Source organism: Balaenoptera musculus, chromosome 11 (genome assembly GCF_009873245.2).
Source record: "Balaenoptera musculus isolate JJ_BM4_2016_0621 chromosome 11, mBalMus1.pri.v3, whole genome shotgun sequence".
NCBI lineage: Eukaryota > Metazoa > Chordata > Mammalia > Artiodactyla > Balaenopteridae > Balaenoptera > Balaenoptera musculus.
Genome location: NC_045795.1, coordinates 48,385,356 through 48,398,320, shown reverse-complemented (window position 1 = coordinate 48,398,320; position 12,965 = coordinate 48,385,356). Strand labels below are relative to the sequence as shown.

At 36.2% G+C, this 12,965-nt stretch overlaps 1 protein-coding gene across 5 annotated transcripts in view; it reads right to left on the bottom strand.

The window, feature by feature from the left end:
• Window positions 1-12,965, bottom strand: part of ZCWPW2 (zinc finger CW-type and PWWP domain containing 2) — a 140,137-nt gene that overhangs the window by 87,427 nt on the left and 39,745 nt on the right. The window contains exons 1-2 of one of the 5 annotated variants that reach the window (XM_036869971.1): window positions 11,016-11,027; window positions 8,145-8,146 (exon numbers count right to left, since the gene is read on the bottom strand). The exons of the other annotated variants lie outside the window; for them this stretch is intronic. The gene's annotated coding sequence lies outside the window, so the exon portion shown is untranslated. Of the gene's footprint in view, window positions 1-8,144; window positions 8,147-11,015; window positions 11,028-12,965 lie in introns of those variants that run through there. 5 annotated transcript variants of the gene reach the window in all.

The following is a 12,965-nucleotide window of genomic DNA, read 5'->3' as shown; positions in this document are numbered from 1 at the left end:
TTGATGTACCTGCATCTGTTGAATACCTGAATAGACAACGAATCATCCCAAATTCAGGAGGTGGCTTTGGGAGCAGGATATATTAATTTTTCCCCTTTTCCTTTTTTTGTGAGTGTATATGTGTATGCTTCTGGGTGAGATTTGTCTGTATAGCTTTGCTTTCACCATTTATCCTAGGGTTCGGTCTGTCCGTTTTTTTTTTCTTTACTTAAAAAATTTTTTTCTTCATAAATTTTTTCGTAATAATTTTTCCCTTATTTTTTATTTTAAAAAATTAAAAACTTTTTTTCTTAATAATTTTTTTATTTTAAAAAATTAAAAAAAAAATTTTTTTCTTCATAAATTTTCTCCTTGCCTTTTATTATAATAGCTTTATTTTATTTTATTTTATCCTCTTTCTTTCTTTCTATTTTTTCTCCCTTTTATTCTGAGCCATGTGGATGAAAGGCTCTTGGTGCTCCAGCCAGGCATCAGGGCTGTGCCTCTGAGGTGGGAGAGCCAACTTCAGGACACAGGTCCACAAGAGACCTCCCAGCTCCACGTAAGAGGAAACGGCGAAAATCTCTCAGAGATCTCCATCTCAACATCAAGACCCAGCTTCACTCAACAACCAGCAAGCTACAGGGCTGGCCACCCTATGCTAAACAACTAGCAAGACAGGAACACAGCCCCATCCATTAGCAGAGGGGCTGCCTAAAATCATAATAAGGCCGCAGAAACCCCAAAACACACCAACAAATGTGGACGTGCCCACCAGAACGACAAGATCCAGCCTCATCCACCAGAACACAGGCACTAGTCCCCTCCACCAGGAAGCCTACACAACCCACTGAACCAAACTTAGCCACTGGGGACAGATACCAAAAAGAACGGGAACTACAAACCTGCAGCCTGTGAAAAGGAGACCCCAAACACAGTAAGATAAGCAAAATGAAAAGACAGAAAAACACACAGCAGGTGAAGGAGCAGGGTCAAAACACACCAGACCTAACAAATGAAGAGGAAATAGACAGTCTACCTGAAAAAGAATTCAGAATAATGATGGTAAAGATGATCTAAAATCTTGGAAATAAAATAGACAAAATGCAAGAAACATTTAACAAGGATGTAGAAGAACTAAAGAGGAACCAAGCAATGATGAAAAACACAATAAATGAAATTTAAAATATTGTAGAAAGGATCAATAGCAGAATAACTGTAGCAGAAGAACGGATAAGTGACCTGGAAGATAAAATAGTGGAAATAACTACTGCAGAGCAGAATAAAGAAAAAAGAATGAAAAGAACTGAGGACAGTCTCAGAGACCTCTGGGACAACATTAAACGCACCAACATTCGAATTACAGGGGTCCCAGAAGAAGAAGAGAAAAAGAAAGGGACTGAGAAAATATTTGAAAAGATTATAGTTGAAAACTTCCCTAATATGGGAAAGGAAATAGTTAATCAAGTCCTGGAAGCACAGAGAGTCCCATACAGGATAAATCCAAGGAGAAACACGCCAAGACACATATTAATCAAACTATCAAAAACTAAATATAAAGAAAACATATTAAAAACAGCAAGGGAAAAAAAACAAATAACACACAAGGGAATCCCCATGAGGTTACCAGCTGATCTTTCAGCAGGAACTCTGCAAACCAGAAGGGAGTGGCAGGATATACTTAAAGTGATGAAGGAGAAAGACCTACAACCAAGATTACTCTACCCAGCAAGGATCTCATTCAGATTTGATGGAGAAATTAAAACCTTTACAGACAAGCAAAGCTGAGAGAGTTCAGCACCACCAAACCAGCTTTACAACAAATGCTAAAGGAACTTCTCTAGGCAAGAAGCACAAGAGAAGAAAAACACCTACAATAACAAACCCAAAACATTTAAGAAAATGGGAATAGGAACATACATATCGATAATTACCTTAAATGTAAAAGAATTAAATGCTCCCACCAAAAGACACAGGCTGGCTGAATGGAAACAAAAACAAGACCCTTATATATGCTGTCTACAAGAGACCCATTTCAGACCTAGGGACACATACAGACTGAAAGTGAGGGGATGGAAAAAGATATACCATGCAAATGGAAATCAAAAGAAAGCTGGAGTAGCAATTCTCATATCAGACAAAATACACTTTAAAATAAAGACTATTACAAGAGACAAAGAAGGACACTATATAATGATCAAGGGATCAATCCAAGAAGAAGGTATAACAATTGTAAATATTTATGCACCCAACATAGGAGCACCGCAATACATAAGGCAAATACTAACAGCCATAAAAAGGGAAATCGACAGTAACACAATCATAGTAGGGGACTTTAACACCCCACTTTCACCAATGGACAGATCATCCAAAATGAAAATAAATAAGGAAACACAAGCTTTAAATGATACATTAAACAAGATGGACTTAATTGATATTTATAGGACATTCCACCAAAAAACAACAAATTAAACTTTCTTCTCAAGTGCTCATGGAACATTCTCCAGGATAGATCATATCGTGGGTCACAAATCAAGCCTTGGTAAATTTAAGAAAATTGAAATCGTATCAAGTATCTTTTCCGACCACAACGTTACGAGACTAGATATCAATTACAGGAAAAGATCTGTAAAAAATACAAACACATGGAGGCTACACAATACACTACTTAATAACGAAGTGATCACTGAAGAAATCAAAGGGGAAATCAAAAAATACCTAGAAACAAATGACAATGGAGACACGACGACCCAAAACCTATGGGATGCAGCAAAAGCAGTTCTAAGAGGGAAGTTTATAGCAATACAAGCCTACATCAAGAAACAGGAAACATCTTGAATAAACAACCTAACCTTACACCTAAAGCAATTAGAGAAAGAAGAACAAAAAAACCCCAAAGCTAGCAGATGGAAAGACATCATAAAGATCAGATCAGAAATAAATGAAAAAGAAATGAAGGAGACAATAGCAAAGATCAATAAACTTAAAAGTTGGTTCTTTGAGAAGATAAACAAAATTGATAAACCATTAGCCAGAGTCATAAAGGGAAAAGAGAGAAGACTCAAATCAATAGAATTAGAAATGAAAAAGGAGAAGTAACCACTGACACTGCAGAAATACAAACGATCATGAGAGATTACTACAAGCAACTCTATGCCAATAAAATGGACAACCTGGAAGAAATGGACAGATTCTTAGAAATGCACAAACTGCCAAGACTGAACCAGGAAGAAATAGAAAATATGAACAGACCAATCACAAGCACTGAAATTGAAACTGTGATTAAAAATCTTCCAACAAACAAAAGCCCAGGACCAGATGGCTTCACAGGCGAATTCTATCAAACATTTAGAGAAGAGCTAACACCTATCCTTCTCAAACTCTCCCAAAATATTGCAGAGGGAGGAACACTCCTCAACTCATTCTACGAGGCCACCATCACCCTGATACCAAAACCAGACAAAGATGTCACAAAGAAAGAAAACTACAGGCCAATATCACTGATGAACATAGATGCAAAAATCCTCAACAAAATACTAGCAAACAGAATCCAACAGCACATTAAAAGGATCATACACCATGATCAAGTGGGGTTTATCCCAGGAATGCAAGAATTCTTCAATATACGCAAACCAATCAACGTGATACATCATATTAACAAACTGAAGGAGAAAAACCATATGATCATCTCAATAGATGCAGAGAAAGCTTTCGACAAAATTCAACACCCATTTATGATAAAAGCCCTGCAGAAAGTAGGCATAGACGGAACTTTCCTCAACATAATAAAGGCCATATATGACAAACCCATAGCCAACACTGTCCTCAATGGTGAAAAACTGAAACTATTTCCACTAAGATCAGGAACAAGACAAGGTTGCCCACTCTCACCACTATTATTCAACATAGTTTTGGAAGTGTTAGCCACAGCAATCAGAGAAGAAAAAGAAATAAAAGGAATCCAAATCGGAAAAGAAGAAGTAAAGCTGTCACTCTTTGCAGATGACATGATACTATACATAGAGAATCCTAAAGATGCTACCAGAAAACTACTAGAGCTAATCAATGAATTTGGTAAAGTAGCAGGATACAAAATTAATGCACAGAAATCTCTTGCATTCCTATACACTAATGATGAAAAATCTGAAAGTGAAATTAAGAAAACATTCCCATTTACCATTGCAACAAAAAGAATAAAATATCTAGGAATAAATCTACCTAAGGAGACAAAAGACCTGTATGCAGAAAATTATAAGACACTGATGAAAGAAATTAAAGATGATACAAATAGATGGGAGAGTTATACCATGTTCTTGGATTGGAAGAATCAACATTGTGAAAATGACTCTACTACCCAAAGCAATCTATAGATTCAATGCAATCCCTATCAAACTACCACTGGCATTTTTCACAGAACTAGAACAAAAAATTTCACAATTTGTATGGAAACACAAAAGACCCTGAATAGCCAAAGCAATCTTGAGAATGAAAAATGGAGCTGGAGGAATCAGGCTCCCTGACTTCGGACTATATTACAAAGCTACAGTAATCAAGACAGTTTTGTGCTGGCACAAAAACAGAAACATAGATCAATGGAACAGGATAGAAAGCCCAGAGATAAACCCACACACATATGGTCACCTTATCTTTGATAAAGGAGGCAAGCATATACAGTGGAGAAAAGACAGCCTCTTCAATAAGTGGTGCTGGGAAAACTGGACAGGTACATGTAAAAGTATGAAATTAGAACACTCCCTAACACCATACACAAAAATAAACTCAAAATGGATTAAAGACCTAAATGTAAGGCCAGACACTATCAAACTCTTAGAGGAAAACATAGGCAGAACGCTCTATGACATAAATCACAGCAAGATCCTTTTTGACCCAGCTCCTAGAGAAATGGAAATAAAAACAAAAATAAACAAATGGGACCTAGTGAAACTTAAAAGCTTTTGCACAGCAAAGGAAACCATAAACAAGACGAAAAGACAACCCTCAGAATGGGAGAAAATATTTGCAAATGAAGCAACTGACGAAGGATTAATCTCCAAAATTTACAAGCAGCTCATGCAGCTCAATAACAAAAAAACAAACAACCCAATCCAAAAATGGGCAGAAGACCTAAATAGACATTTCTCCAAAGAAGATATACAGATTGCCAACAGACACAGGAAAGAATGCTGAACATCATTCATCATTAGAGAAATGCAAATCAAAACTACAATGAGATAGCATCTCACACCGGTCAGAATGGCCATCATCAAAAAATCTAGAAACAATAAATGCTGGAGAGGGTGTGGAGAAAAGGGAACCCTCTTGCACTGTTGGTGGGAATGTAAATTGATACAGCCACTATGGAGAACAGTATGGAGGTTCCTTAAAAAACTAAAAATAGAACTACCATACAACCCAGCAATCCCACTACTGGGCATATACTCTGAGAAAACCATAATTCAAAAAGAGTCATGTACCAATATGTTCATTGCAGCTCTATTTACAATAGCCAGGACATGGAAGCAACCTAAGTGTCCATCACTGGATGAATGAATAAAGAAGATGGGGCACATATATACAATGGAATATTACTCAGCCATAAAAAGAAACGAAATGGAGGTATTTGTAATGAGGTGGATGGAGTTAGAGTCTGTCATACAGAGTGAAGTAAGTCAGAAAGAGAAAAACAAATACAGTATGCTAACACATGTATATGGAACCTAAGGAGAAAAAAAAAAAAAGGTCATGAAGAACCTAGTGGCAAGACGGGAATAAAGACACAGACCTACTACAGAATGGACTTGAGGATATGGGGAGGGGGAGGGGTAAGATGTGACAGGGTGAGAGAGTGGCATGGACATATATACACTACCAAATGTAAAATAGCTAGCTAGTGGGAAGGAGCCACATAGCACAGGGAGATCAGCTCGGTGCTTTGTGACCACCTAGAGGGGTGAGATAGGGAGGGTGGGAGGGAGGGAGACACTAGAGGGAAGAGATATGGGAACATATGTATATGTATAACTGATTCACTTTGTTATATAGCAGAAACCAACACACCGTTGTGAAGCAATTATACTCCAATAAAGATGTTAAAAAAAAAAAAGAAAGAATACAAATGAATCCAAAAAAAAAAAAAAGATTAGTTGACCCATATATATGTAGGTTCATTTCTGGTCTCCTTATTCTGGTCCATTGATCTTTGTCTGTTTTTATGTCAATACCATACCATTTTCATCACTATAGTTTTGTAAGATAGTTTGAAATCAGGAAGTAGAATGCCTCCAACTTTGCTCTTCTTGCTCAAGACTGCTTAGCTATTCGGGGTTTCATATGATTCCACACAAATTTTAGGACTATTTTTTCTATTTCTGTGAAAAATTCCATTGGAATTTTGATAGGGATTGCATTGAATCTACAGATTATTTTGGTTTGTATGGATATTTTAACAATATTAATTCTAATCCATGAACATGGAATATCTTTCCACTTACTTGTGTCTTCTTCAATTCCTTTCATCAATGTTTTATAGTTTTAAGTTTACAGATCTTTCACCTCCTAGGTTAAATTTATTATGTAGCATTTTATTAACACAACTGTAAATTAAATTGTTTTCTTAATTTCTTTTCCAGAGAGTTTGTAGTTAATGTATAGGAATGCAACTCATTTCTGTTTGTTGATTTTGTAGCTTGCAACTTTACTGATTTCTTAACAATTTTTTGATTGCATTCTCAGGGTTTTCTATATATGAGATCATGTATTCTGCAGAGACAATTTTACTTCTTCGTTTCTGATATGGATGCTTTTATTTATCTTCCTTGCCTAACTGCCCTGGCTAGAACTTCCAGTACTATGTTGAATTAAAGTGATGAGAGCAGCTACCCTTGTCTTATTCCTGATTCTAGATGAAAAGCTTTCAGTTTTCACTAGTGAGCATGATGTTAACTGTGAGCTTGTTATATATGGCTATCATTTTGTTGACCTACATTCCTTCCATACCCAATTTGTCAAGAGCTTTTGTCATCAAAGGGTACTGCCTTTTGTCAAATTCTTTCTCTGCATCTACTGAGATGATAACATGATTATTTCCCCCTTCATTATGGTGTATCATGTTTATTGATTTGACTATAAATGTCAAATCAATGGATGGTTTATGTTAAACCATCCATGCATCTCGTGAATAAATTCCACTTGATCCTGGTATATGATCCTTTTTAATGTGCTGTTGATTCTGTTTGCTAGTATTTTTGTTGAGGATTTTTGCATATATGTTCATCAGGGATATTGGCCTGTACTTTTCTTTTCTAGTAATGTTCTTTTCTGATCTTGGTATCAGGTAATCCTGGGCTTGTAAAATGAGTTTGGAATTGTTCTCTCCTCTTCAGCTTTTTGAAAGAGTTTGAGAAGGAATTACCACTAATTATTCTTTACTTGCTTGGTAGAATTCATCAGTAAAGCCATCTGGTCCTAGACTTTTCTTTGTTGGGGGAATTTTTGATTACCGATTCAATCACCTTACTTGTTATTGGTCTGTTCAAATTTTCTATTTCTTCACAATTCAGTCTTGGAAGGTTGTATGTTTCTAGCAATTTCTCCAACCTTCTATGTTATCCAATTTTGGGGCATATAATTGTTCACAGTAGTCTCTTATGATCCTTTGTATTTCTGAGGCATCAGTTGTAATCAGTAGTAAATTTTCCTCTTTCATTTCTGATTTTGAGTCTTCTTTCTTTTTTTCTGTTAGTCTAGTTAAAGGTTTGTCACTTTTGTTATCTTTTCAAAAAAAACAACTCTTAGTTTCATTGATCTTTTCTATTATCTTTCTAGTCTCTCATTTATTTCTGCTCTGATCTGTGTTATTTCCTCCTTCTACTAAATTTAGGCTTAGTAGTTCTTCTTTTTCTAGTTTTTTTCTGGAGTAAAGTTAGTTTGAGATCTTTCTTCTTAATGTAGACATTTATCACTATAAACTTCCCTCTTAGAATCACTTTTGCTGTATGCCATAATTTTATTATGTTGCATTTCATTTTCATTTGTCTCAAGATATTTTTTGACTTCTCTTTTGATATCTTCTTTGACCAACTGTTTGCTCAGGAGCATGTTGTTTAATCTCCACATATTTGTGAATTTTCCAGTTTTTCTCCTGTAATTGATTTCTAGTTTCATACCACTACTGTCAGAAAAGATGCTTGATATGATTTCAATCTTCTTATATTTGTTAAGACTAGTTTTGTGGTCTAACATATGATCTATCCTGGAAGATGTTCCATGTACATTTGAGAAGAATGTGCATTCTGCTGCTGTTAGATGGATATTCTGTATATGTCTGTGAGATTCTTTTCATCTAAAGTATAACTTAAGTCCAGTGTTTCCTTATTTTCTGTCTGGATGATCTATTCATTGTTCAAAGTGGACTACCGAGATCCCCTATTATTATTGTATTGCTGTCTATTTCTCCCTTCAAATCTGTTAATATTTGCTTTATAAATTTAGACACTCCAATATTGAGTGCATAAATATTTTCAACTGCTAAATTCTCTTGATGAACTGACCTCTTTATCATTATATAACAACCTTGACTCTTTTTACAGTTTTTTTTACTTCAATTCTATTTTGTATGATACAAGAATAGCTTTTGCTGCTCTCTTTTGCTTTCCACTTGTGTGGAATATCTTTTCCCATCCCTTCACTTTCAGTCTACAACTAGAGAATTAGTCCATTTACATCCGAAGTAATTTTTAACAAGTAAAGACTTACTATTGCTCTTTTGTTAATTCTTTTCTGGGTATTTTGTAGATCCTTTGTTCCTATTTTCTTCTCTTTCTCTCATCTTTTATGATTTGATGATTTTCTGTGGTACACTTTGATTCTTTTCTCATTATCTTTTGTATATCTACTATACATTTTTACTTTGAGGCTTGCCTAAAACATCCTATAGTTATAACAGTCCATTTTAAGCTGATAACTTCAATAACATACAAAAGCTCCACACATTTACTCTCTGTTCCCACATTTTATGTTTTTGATGTCACAATTCCATCTTTTTCTATTATGTGTCCATTAAAAAAGTATTGGAGCTGTAGAGATTTTTAATACTTTTTTCTTTTAACCTTTATACCAGATTTATATGTGATTTACACACCACCATCATTATTAGAGTATTTTGAATACAACTTTATATTTACCTTTACCAGACAGTTTTATACCTTTATGTTTTCATATTCCTAATTAGCATCCTTTCATTTCAGCTTAAAGAACTCCTTTAGCATTTCTTGCAATACAGGTTTACTGGGGATGAATTCCTTCAGCTTTTGTTTGTTTAAGAATATCTTTATTTCCCCTTCAATTCTGAAGGACAACTTTGCCAGAAACAGTATTCTTGGTTGGTAGTTTTCTTTCTTTCATAAGTTCTTTTAGAACTTTGAATATATCATCCCACTCCATATTTTCACTCTTTTTTGTTCTTTTTGCTTTTTGCTCCTCCGAATGGATGACTTCCAGTGAGTTATCTTCAAGCTCATTGATCCTTTCTTCTGTTTGATTGAGTCTATTGTTGAACCGCTCTTTTGAGTTTTTCACTTCACTTATTCTTCAGCTCTACAATTTCTTTTTAGTATTTTTATATTTCCTCTTTCGGTTAAAATTCTTACTTTGCTCATGCATTGCTCTCTTGACCTCAGTGAGCATCTTTATGACAAGCATTTTGAATTACCTGACATGTAAATCACTTATCTCCTTTGGTTTTATCACTGGGGTAAGGCAGGAGAAGAAGGCACAGGAAGTTTCCACACGTCCATTCAGGGTCCCACAGAACTTTTAATTATGTGCTCCAACAGCTCCCATATGCAGGTTAATCAGAACCATTAGGCAGCAGCTAAAAAAGTATATATTTAAATCCCTTCCAGGTAAAAACTGAGACTTGTGTTTTTGCCTGCTCCCTCTGTGATGAGCCTGGGGAGACAATGGCAGGAAGTGCTCACACATCTGTTGGAAATTGCCTACTAGTTTTCTGTGGTGAATGGGGACTTGTAAGTGCCAAGCCCTTTTGGCCCTCTAAGCTAGGTGATTTGGGAGCCAGTCCTTTGAGTGGCAGTCATAAAAGTTGGGGTGCTAGATGCACAGACAAGCTCCTTCCCGGAAGAAGCTGGACACTCACTTTTATCATTGGAGTGAGTGAAGGGAGAGACGGGGAGGGAAGTGCTCACAGCACTTTCAGGCTCCTGGAGGAGCACAGTCAGCTTCCAGACACAAGCTGATTAGAAACTCTCAATCCTTGGGCAGCAACTAGAAAAGTATGCAGTCAAACTCATACTGAGAGTATCAGGGAGAAACTAATAACCTTGTGCTTTATCCTGTTCCCTCTGTGTTGAGCCCAGGGGTATAGCCATGGTAAGTACTTACACTTCTGTTTAAAACCACCTGTTTGTTTAATGTGGTCCTGGGGGACTCACAAATGCTGATCCCCACTGGCTCTCAGAGCTAGGTAATTTGGGAGCCAGTTCCTTAGGTAGCAGCCACAAAAGTTGAGGCTCTAGCCATGTGGTCCAAACCCTCTACTCCTCAGGGAGAAGCTGGTAGTTGGGGGTTCCCTCCTGATTGCAAGAAGAAGGTTTACAGCATGAATGTATCTTAGCTTTCCTACTCAAAGTTTCAGTGTAGGTATTTTCTCAGTCACCCAATGTGTAGAGTAACTCAATTAGCTTTTTTAATTTAATTTAATTAATTTATTTATTTATTTTTGGCTGCATTGGGTCTTCGTTGCTGCACACATGCTTTCTCTAGTTGCGTCAAGTGGGGGCTACTCTTCGTTGCAGTGTGCGGGTTTCTCATTGCGGTGGCTTCTCTTGTTGTGGAGCACAGGCTCTAGGCATACAGGCTTCAGTAGTTGTGGCATGCGGGCTTGGTAGTTGTGGTTCGTGGGCTCTAGAGCACAGGCTCAGTAGTTGTGGTGTGCAGGCTTAGTTGCTCTGCGACATGTGGGATCTTCCCGGACCAGAGCTCAAACCTGTGTCCCCTGCATTGGCAGGCAGATTCTTAACCACTGTGTCACCAGGGAAGTCCCTCAATTAGTTTCTATATTTCTCTCCAAAGGAATTGATTTGCATGTAGCTGTTCATTCAGTGCATCTGTGGGAGGCAGAAAAGCCAGAAGCCTCATATTCTGCTATCTTGCTGATGTCCTTTGTATTTTGTTTTCTTTACTTTTAATTAGCTCCAGGAAAATATTAAACAATAGTACTAATAGCAAACATCTTTATCTTGTGACGTTGAGAAAACTGAAAAACAACAGTACTAATAGCAGACATCTTGTGACTTTGACAAAACTGAAACATAGATCTGGTCGTCAAAAATGGAAGAAATTAAAGTTATCTTTGTCAAGGCTTTCCTTTAGTTTTATGTTCCAGAACACTATCACACCGTCATCCATCCTCCATGAGCTCCCACTGTGCGCTGCAAACAATGTAGTAGTAGGAGGAGATATGTTGGCCACTGGCCAAAACTCAAATATAAAGAGAGATGAGGGAGATTCTCAGTCCAAGGCAGGTACTGGGGACAACTAAGCTGAGGGTAAGGAGTTGGGGTACAGTTCTACAAACAGTGAAATTATCCATTACATGTTCATTCAAGAACCTTCTATTTATATTTATTATTTAATAAGAAAAATAGGCCTTATTAGTATTTAATATCAAATGACACAAGAATCCTCACTCAGACCACATATAAGTAGGTCATATGTCCTAAACAGGACATGAGGTCTCCTGCTCAAAAGGTGGGAGGTACCACAATGCAGAGTGTTTCACAGAGGTGCCCTTCATTTATCCATTTATTTTTACCATATTGAAGTTATATTTAACTAGTTAAACAAGTTTATGGATTATATTATATAGATTAACTGTTCCCCACAAAATGAAGTCACTTTAAAATCTTTCTACAAAGAAACATCATATTGAAGAGAATACTAATAATACAAATAATTAAAGTAGAAGAGATATAAAAGAAAGCAAAGCATTACTATCTGTTACTCAACTGCCTAGGAGTCTGTCCATCTTGGAACCATCGGAGAAAGCACTCTAAGTTCACTGGCACCTGCATCAATGGAAAGCTTAGGAAAATCCATTATGATAGCCTATTATAAAATGTTAAGGGGATTAAAAGATTACTTTTAAATGGTAGATAAAGTTTTCAGATTTTCTTAGGAAGTTAGGTCTCACAGTGGATAATACTGAGAAGATAAATTAACACCAAGAAAATGTCATTATTACTTAAATAGTGATACTCATTTTCAATTGTATCAAACTTAAACCTCTTGGTATTTTAGATTTGACACAGTTTATCCAGGCTAATAGAATTTATAATACAGATTATAAAATACTTATTCTTTTCAAACCAGATTCTCATTATTTCTATTACCTTTTCTCCAACACTTGGTTGGTTTTCAAAATTACTGCCACATCCAGAAGGTGCAAATGAAGAGGAGAAAGAGAATGTGGTCAGGAGAGTGCTAGAATCTTTGAGGGGGGTCCCTATAAAATCATGCCTTAAGTTAATAACCAAGTAGGGGACATAAATACATGCCTATTGACAAAAGCAAAGCTGTGCTAAGTAAACTTGCTTTACTCAATTTCTGTTTTTAATTTTTTATGTCATAACTTAGCTAACATATTAAACTAGAGAATTCAAAAGAAAATTTAAAAATTACATTTGGAAAATAGAAAACATTGAATGTTTATTCAAAATCATACAGGCAAAAGTTTAGGCTATACATTAGTTTATTTATTCATTCATTTAATGCAATAATTATGAATGGTTATAGACACTCAATTTTCAGTCAGACAGCACTACCACTTTTTACTTCACAAATTAGTTAACCGCTTCTCTGGGAATAATAAGAGTACTACCACTCTGGAACCTCTTTTATAAGGATACTAATCCCATTCATAAAGGCTCTGACTTTATGATTTAATCACCACCCAACGGCTCTACCTCCGA